General features: G+C 35.0%; 1 long non-coding RNA gene across 1 annotated transcript in view; it reads right to left on the bottom strand.

Moving 5' to 3' along the window:
• LOC135692366 (uncharacterized) overlaps nucleotides 1–11,936 on the bottom strand; it is a 60,756-nt gene extending 48,820 nt beyond the window's left edge. The window contains exons 1-3 of the long non-coding RNA XR_016145121.1: nucleotides 11,821–11,936; nucleotides 9,170–9,217; nucleotides 7,105–7,226 (exon numbers count right to left, since the gene is read on the bottom strand). This is a non-coding gene — a long non-coding RNA (uncharacterized LOC135692366). The remainder of the gene's footprint in view (nucleotides 1–7,104; nucleotides 7,227–9,169; nucleotides 9,218–11,820) is intronic.
• Nucleotides 11,937–12,974: the final 1,038 nt, after the last annotated feature.

Consider the following 12,974-nt stretch of genomic DNA (forward strand, 5'->3'; position numbering starts at 1 on the left):
ACAGCAACTTAATAAAAAATGACAGGCAATAAAATAAAGAGAGGCAAGGATTTTAGGGAAATTCTAAAGCATTGCTCCCTACAGCAACAAAGCAATAAAAAATGACAGGCAATGAAATAAAGACAGCGAAGGATTTTAGGGAGATTCTGAAGCATAGCTCCCTACAGCAACGAAGCAATAAAAATTGACAGGCAATAAAATAAAGAGAGCAAAGGATTTTAGGGAAATTCTAAAGCATTGCTCCCTACAGCAACAAAGCAATAAAAAATGACAGGCAATGAAAAAAAGAGAGTGAAGTGTTTTAGGGAAACTCTAAAACATAGCCCCTACAGCAACTTAACAAAAAAAATGACAGGCAATAAAATAAAGAGAGCAAAGGATTTTAGGGAAATTCTAAAGCATTGCTCCCTACAGCAACAAAGCAATAAAAAATGACAGGTAATGAAATATAGAGAGAGAAGAATTTTAGGGAATGTCTAAAACAAAGCTTCCTACAGCACCTTAGCAATAAAAATTGACAGGCAATTAAATGAAGAAAGCGAAGGATTTTAAGAAAATTCTAAAGCATAGCTCCCTACAGTAACGAAGCAATAAAAAATGAAAGGCAATGAAATAAAGATAATCAAGGATTTGAATGAAAATCTAAAGCATAGCTCCCTACAGCAACTTAGCATTGAAATTTGACAGGCAACGAAATAAAGAGAGCGAAGGATTTTAAGAAAATTCTGAAGCATAGCTCCCTAAAGCAATTTAGCAATAAAAAATGACAAGCAATGAAATAAAGAGAGCAACGGATTTTAAGGAAATTATAAAGCATAGCTCCCATCAGCAACGAAACAATAAAAAATTACAGGTAACGAAATAAAGAGAACGAAGGATTTTTGGGAAATTCCAAAGCAAAGATCCTTACAACATTATAGCAATAAAAAATGACAGTCATTCAAATAAAGAGATCCATGGATTTTAGGAAAATTCCAAAGGAAAGCTCCCTACAGCAACCAAGCAATAAAAATCGACAGACATCTAAATAAAGAGAGCGAAGGATCCTAGGGAAAATCTAAAACACAGCTCCCTACAGCAACGAAGTAATAAAAAATGACAGGCAATGAAATAAAGAGAACGAAGGATTTTAATGAAAATCTAAAGCATAGCTCCCTAAAGCAATTTAGGATTGAAAATTGACAGGCAATGAAATAAAGAGAGTGAAGTATTTTTGGGAAATTCTAAAACTTAGCCTCCCACAGCAACTTAGCAATAAAAACCGACAGACAATTAAATAATGAGAGCGAAGGATTCTAGGAAATTCTAAAACATAGCTCACTACAGCAACTTAACAAAAAAAATGACAGGCAATAAAATAAAGAGAGCAAAGGATTTTAGGGAAATTCTAAAGCATTGCTCCCTACAGCAACAAAGCAATAAAAAATGACAGGCAATGAAATAAAGGCAGCGAAGGATTTTAGGGAGATTCTGAAGCATAGCTCCCTACAGCAACGAAGCACCAAAAAATGACAGGTAATAAAAAAAGAGAGCCAAGGATTTTAGGAAAAGTCTAAAGCAAAGCTCCTTACAGCAACGAAACAATAAAAAATGACAGGCAATGAAATAAAAAGAAAGAAGGATTTTAGGGAGATTCTGAAGCATAGCTCCCTACAGCAACGAAGCAATAAAAAATGACAGGCAATGAAAAAAAGAGAGTGAAGTATTTTAGGGAGATTTTGAAGCATAGCTCCATACAGCAACAAAACAATAAAAAATGACAGGCAATGAAATAAAGACAACGAAGGATTTTAGGGAGATTTTGAAGCAAAGCTCCCTACAGCAACGAAGCAATAAAAAATGACAGGCAATAAAATATAGAGAGCCAAGGATTTTATGGAAATTCTAAAGCATAGCTCCCTACAGCAATAAAGCAATAAAAATGACAGGCAATGAAATAAAGAGAACCAAGGATTTTAGGAAAAGTCTAAAGCAAAGTTCCTTACAGCAACGAAGCAATAAAAAATGACAGGTAATGAAATATAGAGAGAGAAGAATTTTAGGGAATGTCTAAAACAAAGCTCCCTACAGCATCTTAGCAATAAAAATTGACAGGCAATTAAATAAAGATAATCAAGGATTTGAATGAAAATCTAAAGCATAGCTCCCTACAGCAACTTAGCATTGAAATTTGACAGGCAATGAAATAAAGAGAGCGAAGGATTTTAAGAAAATTCTGAAGCATAGCTCCCTAAAGCAATTTAGCAATAAAAAATGACAAGCAATGAAATAAAGAGAGCAACGGATTTTAAGGAAATTATAAAGCATAGCTCCCATCAGCAACGAAACAATAAAAAATTACAGGTAACGAAATAAAGAGAACGAAGGATTTTTGGAAATTCCAAAGCAAAGTTCCTTACAGCATTATAGCAATAAAAAATGACAATCACTCAAATAAAGAGATCCATGGATTTTAAGGAAATTCTTAAGTATAGCTCCCTACAGCAACCAAGCAATAAAAATCGACAGACATCTAAATAAAGAGAGCGAAGGATCCTAGGGAAAATCTAAAACACAGCTCCCTACAGCAACGAAGTAATAAAAAATGACAGGCAATGAAATAAAGAGAACGAAGGATTTTAATGAAAATCTAAAGCATAGCTCCCTAAAGCAACTTAGGATTGAAAATTGACAGGCAATGAAATAAAGAGAGTGAAGTATTTTTGGGAAATTCTAAAACTTAGCCTCCCACAGCAACTTAGCAATAAAAACCGACAGACAATTAAATAATGAGAGCGAAGGATTCTAGGAAATTCTAAAACATAGCTCACTACAGCAACTTAACAAAAAAAATGACAGGCAATAAAATAAAGAGAGCAAAGGATTTTAGGGAAATTCTAAAGCATTGCTCCCTACAGCAACAAAGCAATAAAAAATGACAGGCAATGAAATAAAGGCAGCGAAGGATTTTAGGGAGATTCTGAAGCATAGCTCCCTACAGCAACGAAGCACCAAAAAATGACAGGTAATAAAAAAAGAGAGCCAAGGATTTTAGGAAAAGTCTAAAGCAAAGCTCCTTACAGCAACGAAACAATAAAAAATGACAGGCAATGAAATAAAAAGAAAGAAGGATTTTAGGGAGATTCTGAAGCATAGCTCCCTACAGCAACGAAGCAATAAAAAATGACAGGCAATGAAAAAAAGAGAGTGAAGTATTTTAGGGAGATTTTGAAGCATAGCTCCATACAGCAACAAAACAATAAAAAATGACAGGCAATGAAATAAAGACAACGAAGGATTTTAGGGAGATTTTGAAGCAAAGCTCCCTACAGCAACGAAGCAATAAAAAATGACAGGCAATAAAATATAGAGAGCCAAGGATTTTATGGAAATTCTAAAGCATAGCTCCCTACAGCAATAAAGCAATAAAAATGACAGGCAATGAAATAAAGAGAACCAAGGATTTTAGGAAAAGTCTAAAGCAAAGTTCCTTACAGCAACGAAGCAATAAAAAATGACAGGTAATGAAATATAGAGAGAGAAGAATTTTAGGGAATGTCTAAAACAAAGCTCCCTACAGCATCTTAGCAATAAAAATTGACAGGCAATTAAATAAAGATAATCAAGGATTTGAATGAAAATCTAAAGCATAGCTCCCTACAGCAACTTAGCATTGAAATTTGACAGGCAATGAAATAAAGAGAGCGAAGGATTTTAAGAAAATTCTGAAGCATAGCTCCCTAAAGCAATTTAGCAATAAAAAATGACAAGCAATGAAATAAAGAGAGCAACGGATTTTAAGGAAATTATAAAGCATAGCTCCCATCAGCAACGAAACAATAAAAAATTACAGGTAACGAAATAAAGAGAACGAAGGATTTTTGGAAATTCCAAAGCAAAGTTCCTTACAGCATTATAGCAATAAAAAATGACAATCACTCAAATAAAGAGATCCATGGATTTTAAGGAAATTCTTAAGTATAGCTCCCTACAGCAACGAAGAAATAAGAAAAAATGACAGGCAATGAAATAAAGAGAGTGAAGTATTTTAGGGAAATTCTGAAACATAGCTCCCATCAGCAACGAAACAATGAAAAATTACAGGTAACGAAAAAAAGAGAACGAAGGATTTTTGGAAATTCCAAAGCAAAGTTCCTTACAGCATTATAGCAATAAAAAATGACAATCACTCAAATAAAGAGATCCATGGATTTTAAGGAAATTCTTAAGTATAGCTCCCTACAGCAACGAAGAAATAAGAAAAAATGACAGGCAATGAAATAAAGAGAGTGAAGTATTTTAGGGAAATTCTGAAACATAGCTCCCATCAGCAACGAAACAATGAAAAATTACAGGTAACGAAATAAAGAGAACGAAGGATTTTTGGAAATTCCAAAGCAAAGTTCCTTACAGCATTATAGCAATAAAAAATGACAATCACTCAAATAAAGAGATCCATGGATTTTAAGGAAATTCTTAAGTATAGCTCCCTACAGCAACGAAGAAATAAGAAAAAATGACAGGCAATGAAATAAAGAGAGTGAAGTATTTTAGGGAAATTCTGAAACATAGCTCCCATCAGCAACGAAACAATGAAAAATTACAGGTAACGAAATAAAGAGAACGAAGGATTTTTGGAAATTCCAAAGCAAAGTTCCTTACAGCATTATAGCAATAAAAAATGACAATCACTCAAATAAAGAGATCCATGGATTTTAAGGAAATTCTTAAGTATAGCTCCCTACAGCAACGAAGAAATAAGAAAAAATGACAGGCAATGAAATAAAGAGAGTGAAGTATTTTAAGGAAATTCTTAAGTATAGCTCCCTACAGCAACGAAGCAACAAAAAATGACCGGCAATGAAAAAAAGAGAGTGAAGGATTTTAGGGAAATTATAAAGCATAGCTCCCATCAGCAACGAAACAATGAAAAATGACAGGTAACGAAATAAAGAGAACGAAGGTTTTTTGGGAAATTCCAAAGCAAAGATCCTTACAGCATTATAGCAATAAAAAATGACAGTCACTCAAATAAAGAGATCCATGGATTTTAAGGAAATTCTAAAGCATAGCTCCCTACAGCAACGAAGCAATAAAAAATAAATAGCAATGAAATAAAGAGAACGAAGGATTTTAAGAAAATTCTGAAGCATAGCTCCCTACAGCAATTTAGCAATAAAAATTACAAGAAATGAAAAAAAGAGAACCGAGGATTTTTGGGAAATTTCAAAGCAAAGCTCCCTACAGCAACTTATCAAAAAAAGACAGGCAATGAAATAAAGAAGGCCAAAGATTTTAGGGAAAATCTAAAAGATAGCCTCCAACAGCAACTTAGAAAAAAAAAAGACAAATGTTTAAAGAGAGGAAAGGATTTTATGGAAATTTTGAAGCGTAACTCCCTACAGCAACTTAGCAATAAAAATTGACAAACAATTAAAGAATGAGAACGATGGATTTTAGGAAAATTCCAAAGGAAAGCTCCCTACAGCAACCAAGCAATAAAAATCGACAGACATCTAAATAAAGAGAGCGAAGGATCCTAGGGAAAATCTAAAACACAGCTCCCTACAGCAACGAAGTAATAAAAAATGACAGGCAATGAAATAAAGAGAACGAAGGATTTTAATGAAAATCTAAAGCATAGCTCCCTAAAGCAACTTAGGATTGAAAATTGACAGGCAATGAAATAAAGAGAGTGAAGTATTTTTGGGAAATTCTAAAACTTAGCCTCCCACAGCAACTTAGCAATAAAAACCGACAGACAATTAAATAATGAGAGCGAAGGATTCTAGGGAAATTCTAAAACATAGCTCACTACAGCAACTTACCAAAAAAAATGACGGGCAAAAAAAAAGAGAGCCAAGGATTTTAGGGAAATTCTAAAGCATAGCACCCTAATGACAGGCAATGAAATAAAGCGAGCAAAGGATTTTAGGGAGATTCTGAAGCATAGCTTCCTACAGCAACAAAGCAATTAAAATGGACAGGCAATGAAATAAAGAGACTGAAGGATTTTAGGAAAATTCTAAAGCATAGCTCCCTACAGAAACGAAGCATTAAAAAAAGACAGGCAATAAAATAAAGAGAGCCAAAAATTTTTGGAAAATTCCAAAGCAAAGTTCCTTACAGGATCTTAGCAAAAAAAATTGACAGGCAATGAAATGAAGAAAGCGAAGGATTTTATGCAAATTCCGAAGCACATCTCCCTACAGCAAGTTAGCGATAAAAATTGACAGATAAATGAATAAAGAGAGGAAAGGATTTTATGGAAATTGTGAAGCGTAGCTCCCTACAGCAACTTAGCAATTAAAATTGACAGACGATGAAATAATGAGAGCGATGGTTTTTAGGGAATTTCCAAAGAAAAGCTCCCTACAGCAACTTAGCAATAAAAATCGACAGAAAGCAAGTTCTAGGGAAATTTTAAAACATAGCTCCCTACAGCAACGAAGCAATAAAAAATGACAGGCAATTAAATAAAGAGAGCCAAGTATTATAGGGAAATTCTAAAACAAAGCTCCCTATAGCATCTTAGTAGTAAAAATTGACAGGCAAGGAAACGAGAACACGAAGGCTTTTATAGTAATTCCAAAGCAAAGCTCCCCACAGCAACGTAGCAATAAATATTGTTAGGCAAAAACAAAGATGAAGGAAGGATTTTAGGGCAACTTTAACGTAAAGCTCTCTACAGCAAATTAGCAAGAAAACATGACACGTTGGTTTTTAGAGAAACTCATAAGCAAAGCTAATGGTAGTAAGTGATAATCAAAAATAATTACGCAAGGAAAAAAATAAAGGGCTTTTTAGAGAAATTTCATAACAGAGCCACCAACAGTAAGTTTGAAATAAATTTTTTTGAGGAAGGAAACAAAATTACAGAAGGATTTTAGAGAAATGTTTTTACAAAGCTTACAACATTAAGAAACTTTTCATCAAAAGCAACGTAAATTAAGTCATGAACAGGATTTAATTCTCAAGGAAAATATTATTTTTGAATTATAATGGTAGCTCTAAAATAAAAATTTTCTGAAAAAATGTAATGTCTGCAGTTAAGAATAAATGCAGAACGATCCACGCTATTCAAGTTTGTAATTTTGGAATTTAAAGGAAAGGGAACCGACATACCTGCAAAAGTCATACAAGTTTTTATGAAGGTTTTAGTCCAGATCCCATTCATATCCAATTTCTAGTTGTTCAAAGCTTCAGCTGGATACATTGATGGAGCTTTGAAGAGGAATTTGTGAGCCCTAGGATTTTAAGAAAAAAAACATTGGAAGTAGTTGAAAAGATATTTCAATAAAGTTCACGAAAATGCAAGTTTCTTTAATTTTGCCCTAAAGAACAGAGTCCTGAGCAAAAGCAAGACCTGAAGGACCGAAGAAACCAAACAAACTGTTTATGATTAAAAGAGATCTGGAGAACGTTATCGACAAAGTCTGAAATCAAAAAGTCGTTTCAATCAAAGTATCGAAATCATAGATGGCTTTTTCATTGTTAACATTTTTTCAAAGTTCTAAAAAGCAACAATATTTTGTTTTCTGAACTGAATTGCCAAAAAATGACATTGATTCAAAAGAGCTAAGAGAGGGGGTTTTCATAACAAAGGGTAGTATCGTTGCTAAGAAGATATCTTGAAAATGCTTGCAAAAGTAGCATTAGTAGAGGTAATGTCATGGTAATTAAAAGTAACACATAATGTTTTGCATTGGACTTTAATCATTGGCATCACATTACAGCCTTAGTTTGGAAGAATACGGAGGAAATTAAACAAGTCAGGATTTTGTCCTAAATTTTTCCCAAACTTTCAATATTTTAGTCAAAGCCTTAAAATCCACAAACATTATGCAGCTGTGTCCTACATCAAGCTACGTATGAAGCAGATCAGAAGTGAGGGAGCCAAAATAAGAAAGCCACACAGACACGCCCTTTATTAAAGGCTACACCCAAAAATGATGTAAAGAATTAGTTGCTACATTATCTGCAGACGGAAGGAAAGTTTTGTAATGCATTCATTCTGTGGACTAATGCATAAATATTAATAACATTATCTTATGGTAAACGAAATTTTATTATTGAAATTAAATTAATGGCAATCTAGGCCTAGTTATCTATGAAAAAAGAAATTTTTTTGCGAGCAATTCAAGACTGTCTACTCTTGATTTGAAAATACAAAACAGTAGAAGAAAGTGGGTAACTTTGTGGTTTTGTTTGAGGATGTCAGGGACTTTTATCCTGCCAAACTGAATGTGAAACTGCCAAATATTATAACGATTTAATGAACATCAAACGATGAACTTCAAAACGTAGAAAGGACACGATGGACAGTCATCGACTTTTTTCGGTCTAACGTAAGAGTTTACAAAGACTACGTTAAGGATTGAAACATCCCAGGAAATAATGTTACGAGAAGCATTGCTGTCTATTAATTGAAAAAGATCAACGAGAAACATATTTTGAAAGTAAGACTTTAATCAGAATTATTCAAAGATACGTTTAGTCAAAAGTAAAGGGGACAGGAACAAAAACCTTGTTTCAAAACGCAGAAGAGACAATATGGAGAGAGATTGACTTTATCAATAGGGGGTAAGACCATACTTAGATTAGATAAAGAACTGAAACATCCAAGGAATCAATGGCACAACAAGCATTGCTGTCTATCAATTGAGAGAGACCAACGAGAAACATAAACTTTATCTAATAAAAGGTAAGAATCTAATCAGTATTATTCAAAGATACATTTAGCCAACAGTACAAGAGACAGAAACGAAAACCTTGTTTTTAAACGCAAAACAGACACGATGGAAAGTCGTTGACTTTTTCGGTCTAACATAAGAGTTCACGAAGATTAGGTTAAGCATTTAAAAATCCCGGGAAATAATGGCATGACAAGCTTTGCTGTCTATTAATTGAGAGAGAATAACGAGAAACATAAACTTGATCTAATAAAAGGTAAGAGTCTAATCAGTATTATTCAAAGATACATTTAGCCAAAAGAACAAGAGACAGAAACGAAAACCTTGTTTTTAAACGCAAAACAGACACGATGGAAAGTCGTTGACTTTTTCAATAAAGGGTAAGACCGTTCTTAAATTTGCTGTAGTATTAATCTTTTAGAATTCAAATTTAGAGTTGAATCAGAATACTTCCAAAATAAATTTAGCCAAAGGTATAAAGGGTAGAGTCAACAAACCTTCTTTCAGAACGTAGGAAGGACACGATGGTGAATCTTCGACTTTATCTATCAAGGGTAACAGTTTACTTAGATTAGATTATGGATGGAAACATCCAAGGAAATATGGCAGAACAAGCAATGCTTTCTTTCAATGGAAGAATCCAACGAGAAACATAAACTTTTGAAAATTCAAACTTAGAGTCTTATACAAATAGTTCAAAGATAAAGTTAGCCTAAGATACAAAGGGCAGAGACTACAAAGTTTCTTTCAAAAGTAAAAGGGACACGATTATAAATCATCTTTTCTATCTATCTAAGGTAAGAATTTACTTAGATTCATGTTACTCGATGTAGAGTAAGTATGGATAGAGTTCAGGCTGCAGTGCAGGTGATTCAAAATTGATCTTAATCCCGTGCTTAGGAAAATGTCAATAATTTGTAAACGCAGCAGGCATTCGCTGTTCACCAAAAATCTTCTCATTACCAGAGGGTAAGGGTAGCTAAATATTGTTCTGATTGATTTTACCCTTGTTGATTGATTAGGCGAGGCTATATAGCCCCTTCACTATATCCCCTCTTAGATAAGGAGGAGGGCTTCTTTTTCTTTAGAACATATGATTTCAACTCTTGGAACGATACTGGTTATGACGATCATAGCAAATACTTCTTTATCCGGCATTCCAATTCTCTATTTGGATTGACACAAAAGAAGTGACGTAGATTCACTATGGGACTGGAGTATGCAACCATTCCATTTTCCTTCCGGGTCGGGGTGTTCGTAGGGGGGGGGGGGGGAGGTGTAGATCATGACCAATGATTCACAGATATTATAATAAGAAAAACAAAATAGAAAGTCAATCAGATCGACCTCGAAAAAATTTTGTTACAGTAGATTGAGGCGAGAAAATCTAAGCACTACATCGCAATTCAATGTAAAGGTATTTAAGGAATTTTAATTCTCCTGAATTACTGGGGTTTTGCATTCAATGTATAGGGTCAAATCAGGAGCGGATCCAGACTATAGCAACTGTAGCTCGAGCTATAGTCAAAATCTCCGTGTTTGATTTACGCTGCTATCAAGCCTCTCAACATTTGAAAGCAGCGGTATAGGTTATCAAATTATTAACAAACATGCAATGCTGGCGGCTCTTGCTAATGGGCATCTGGGGCCATGCACCCTCGAAAAGATTCAAAGGAAATCTATGATATTCATATTTAATTTTAAAGATAGTCTTACTGTGGTTAATTATATAAGTTTGTATCTCTTCTAGAAAAAGCTCCTTGCTATCCCGTCTCGTCCTTAGCCTCGCTTCTGGCCCGCTAGTGCCTTGAGCGATGATGTCATTTTACGGGCAAAGTTTTTTTTGCCCCTAGCCGACATGCGCACAAGCTAAGTTTTGACCTCGAGCATTGCAAAACGCCGTCTGTGATTGGCTCATTTGGATTCGGGGCAAGAAAAATTTTGCCCGTAAAATGACATCATCGCTAAACAACAACCACATCTATTTATGCTTTTTCTTCTGCGCTCCATGACGATCAACATCAAACCATGAATACAGTGAAAAATTTGCAAAGTCGACCTTTCTATCGATTATCGCAATATTGATGGTCTGCCCTCCCAACTGTGAAAGTCACGAGCCGCCACTGGTCATCACTATGCCTCTCCGGATTTGCTCTGGAAAAGGCATCGAAGACAATGAAACTCGTACTATAATTTTTGGCGCGAGCTATAGTGAAGCTATAGTCAGGTTTGAAAATGGGTTTTTAACCAATAGAATATGAGTATCCACGGTACATCTCCGCTCTCTGTCCCCTGTAAAGCAACAGTGGACTTTAGCTCGTCTTCACATCCTGGGTCCCCTGTAATGTAGCTTCAAAGGCAAGGACCTACTAGGGAATCGACAGGGACGGGGGAACGACCAAGCGGCAAGAGAGGGGGGCAGGCTCGAGTTAAAGGGCTTTTGAAAGATAATTCTCAGCTTCTACAAATTCATACGTGACTGCAATTTTATTATCTGTACGTATCTTCAACATTGGCTAATTTTCGGCACAAGGAATTATTTTACATGTTTTGAGAAGTTCAGAATTTCATATGAATCTCTCTGATTATTACAATTGGCCAGTTTCAAGGGAACTTTATTAAAAACAACTCTTGCCCCTTCTGTCAAAGGGCAACAGGGGCGGTTGTACCCCTACACCCCCTTCTCTGGCGTCCCTGTAGATAGAAAAAGGATGTTCGAAGGAATATTTATGAATACGAAGCAACTATAAACACACATGGTTTTATCATTTGCCCATATAGTGGGCGTGTCCCACAAGCAAGGAGGGTGTGGTCCCGATCCCAAAAATTTGAGCTATAGTCACCAAAAATCCTGGATCCGTCCCTGGTCAAATGACGTTTCCACATATATTGCAATCAAAGCTTTAACCAAACGAATTCTAAGTTTGCTCTCTGAAAACAGGTTTTCTTTACAGCCGGCAGGTTTTTGATTTACTGCGTATTTATCGAAGTTGCAGAATACTTAAAATAAGAACCCTATCAAAATTATTCAACAAAGCTTATTCGCTTGACGTTAAGAAGAAAAGTCTTGAAGATGTCGTATCTACTTTCTGATAAGGTAAGATAAAAGCAAAATTTTGAAAGGAAATAAGAGAACATATTCGATTACCTCAATTGAACGCAATCAGCCTGCGTCCTCTACCTCTGCGTCCAGGCATCGAATGTCTTCTACTTGCCGAAGCTTTACGGTGCAATACAAAATCCAGTATCGAAAAAAGTTGAGAAGTTTAGAGATTTAGTTGATTTATAGATCTAGCTGAAGTCACAATAGAGCACCATCAAGTAGGCCATCTTGGATTGTATAAACCTTCAAAAACACTGCCGAATTCATTGCAGAATGCCAGAGCGAACGATATTATCCTCAAGTTTCCATTAGCATCATCAAAACTTTGTTATGCATCATACTTAATATCTGGTTTATAATTCAGAATATTGATTATAAAACAAATAGATTGCTTATTTATGTTCTACGAAAACCTGCGATACTCAAGGGAGATTGAATTTGAATGAACCACAGGTAGTCCAAAGGGGAAACCAACAATTAAAAATATAAGCGGGAGAAGTGTCTCTTGGGAGTTCACAGGCAATTGCTCCTCCGCGCCTCCGATAATATCAAATTTGTGTTAAAAAAATCAGCAAAACTATTTTTGCCAAGGGGGGAAGGGGGGTGCTGTGTCTATTGTCAAGAAAATGTCAACAATCCAATGATATAAGAATAGGATCATTCTATCAAGCCTTCCATATTGGTATGGTAAAGATGAAAAAATAAGACAATTGGCTACCAATTTTATGCAATAAATTTAAAGTCTTTTTCAAATAGCGTCAAATGACCGTTTTAAGTAAAAAATTGCAAGCTAGAATTGCCTCGGTACGTCATTTTAACATTCGGAGACGTTTAAGGGTGTTCTTGATTTTGGTACTTTTGGGTCTTAAAAAAAGACCCTTTGCTACCAATTTTATTCAATAAATTTAAAGTCTTTTTCAAAAAGCGTCAAAAGACCGTTTCAGGTAATGAATTGCACGCTAGAATTGCCTCGCTACGTCATTTAAACATTAGGAGACGTTTAAGGGTGATCTTGATTTTGGTACCTTTGGGTCTTAAAATAAGACCCTTTGCTACCAATTTTATGCAATAAATTGAAAGTCTTTTTCAAATAGCATCAAAAAACCGTTATAAGTAATGAATTGCACGCTAGAATTGCCTTGATAGGTCATTTTAACATTCGGAGACGTTTAAGGGTGTTCTTGATTTTGGTATATTTG

Source organism: Rhopilema esculentum, chromosome 20 (assembly GCF_057945365.1).
Source record: "Rhopilema esculentum isolate cy_ngs chromosome 20, ASM5794536v1, whole genome shotgun sequence".
Lineage (NCBI taxonomy): Eukaryota > Metazoa > Cnidaria > Scyphozoa > Rhizostomeae > Rhizostomatidae > Rhopilema > Rhopilema esculentum.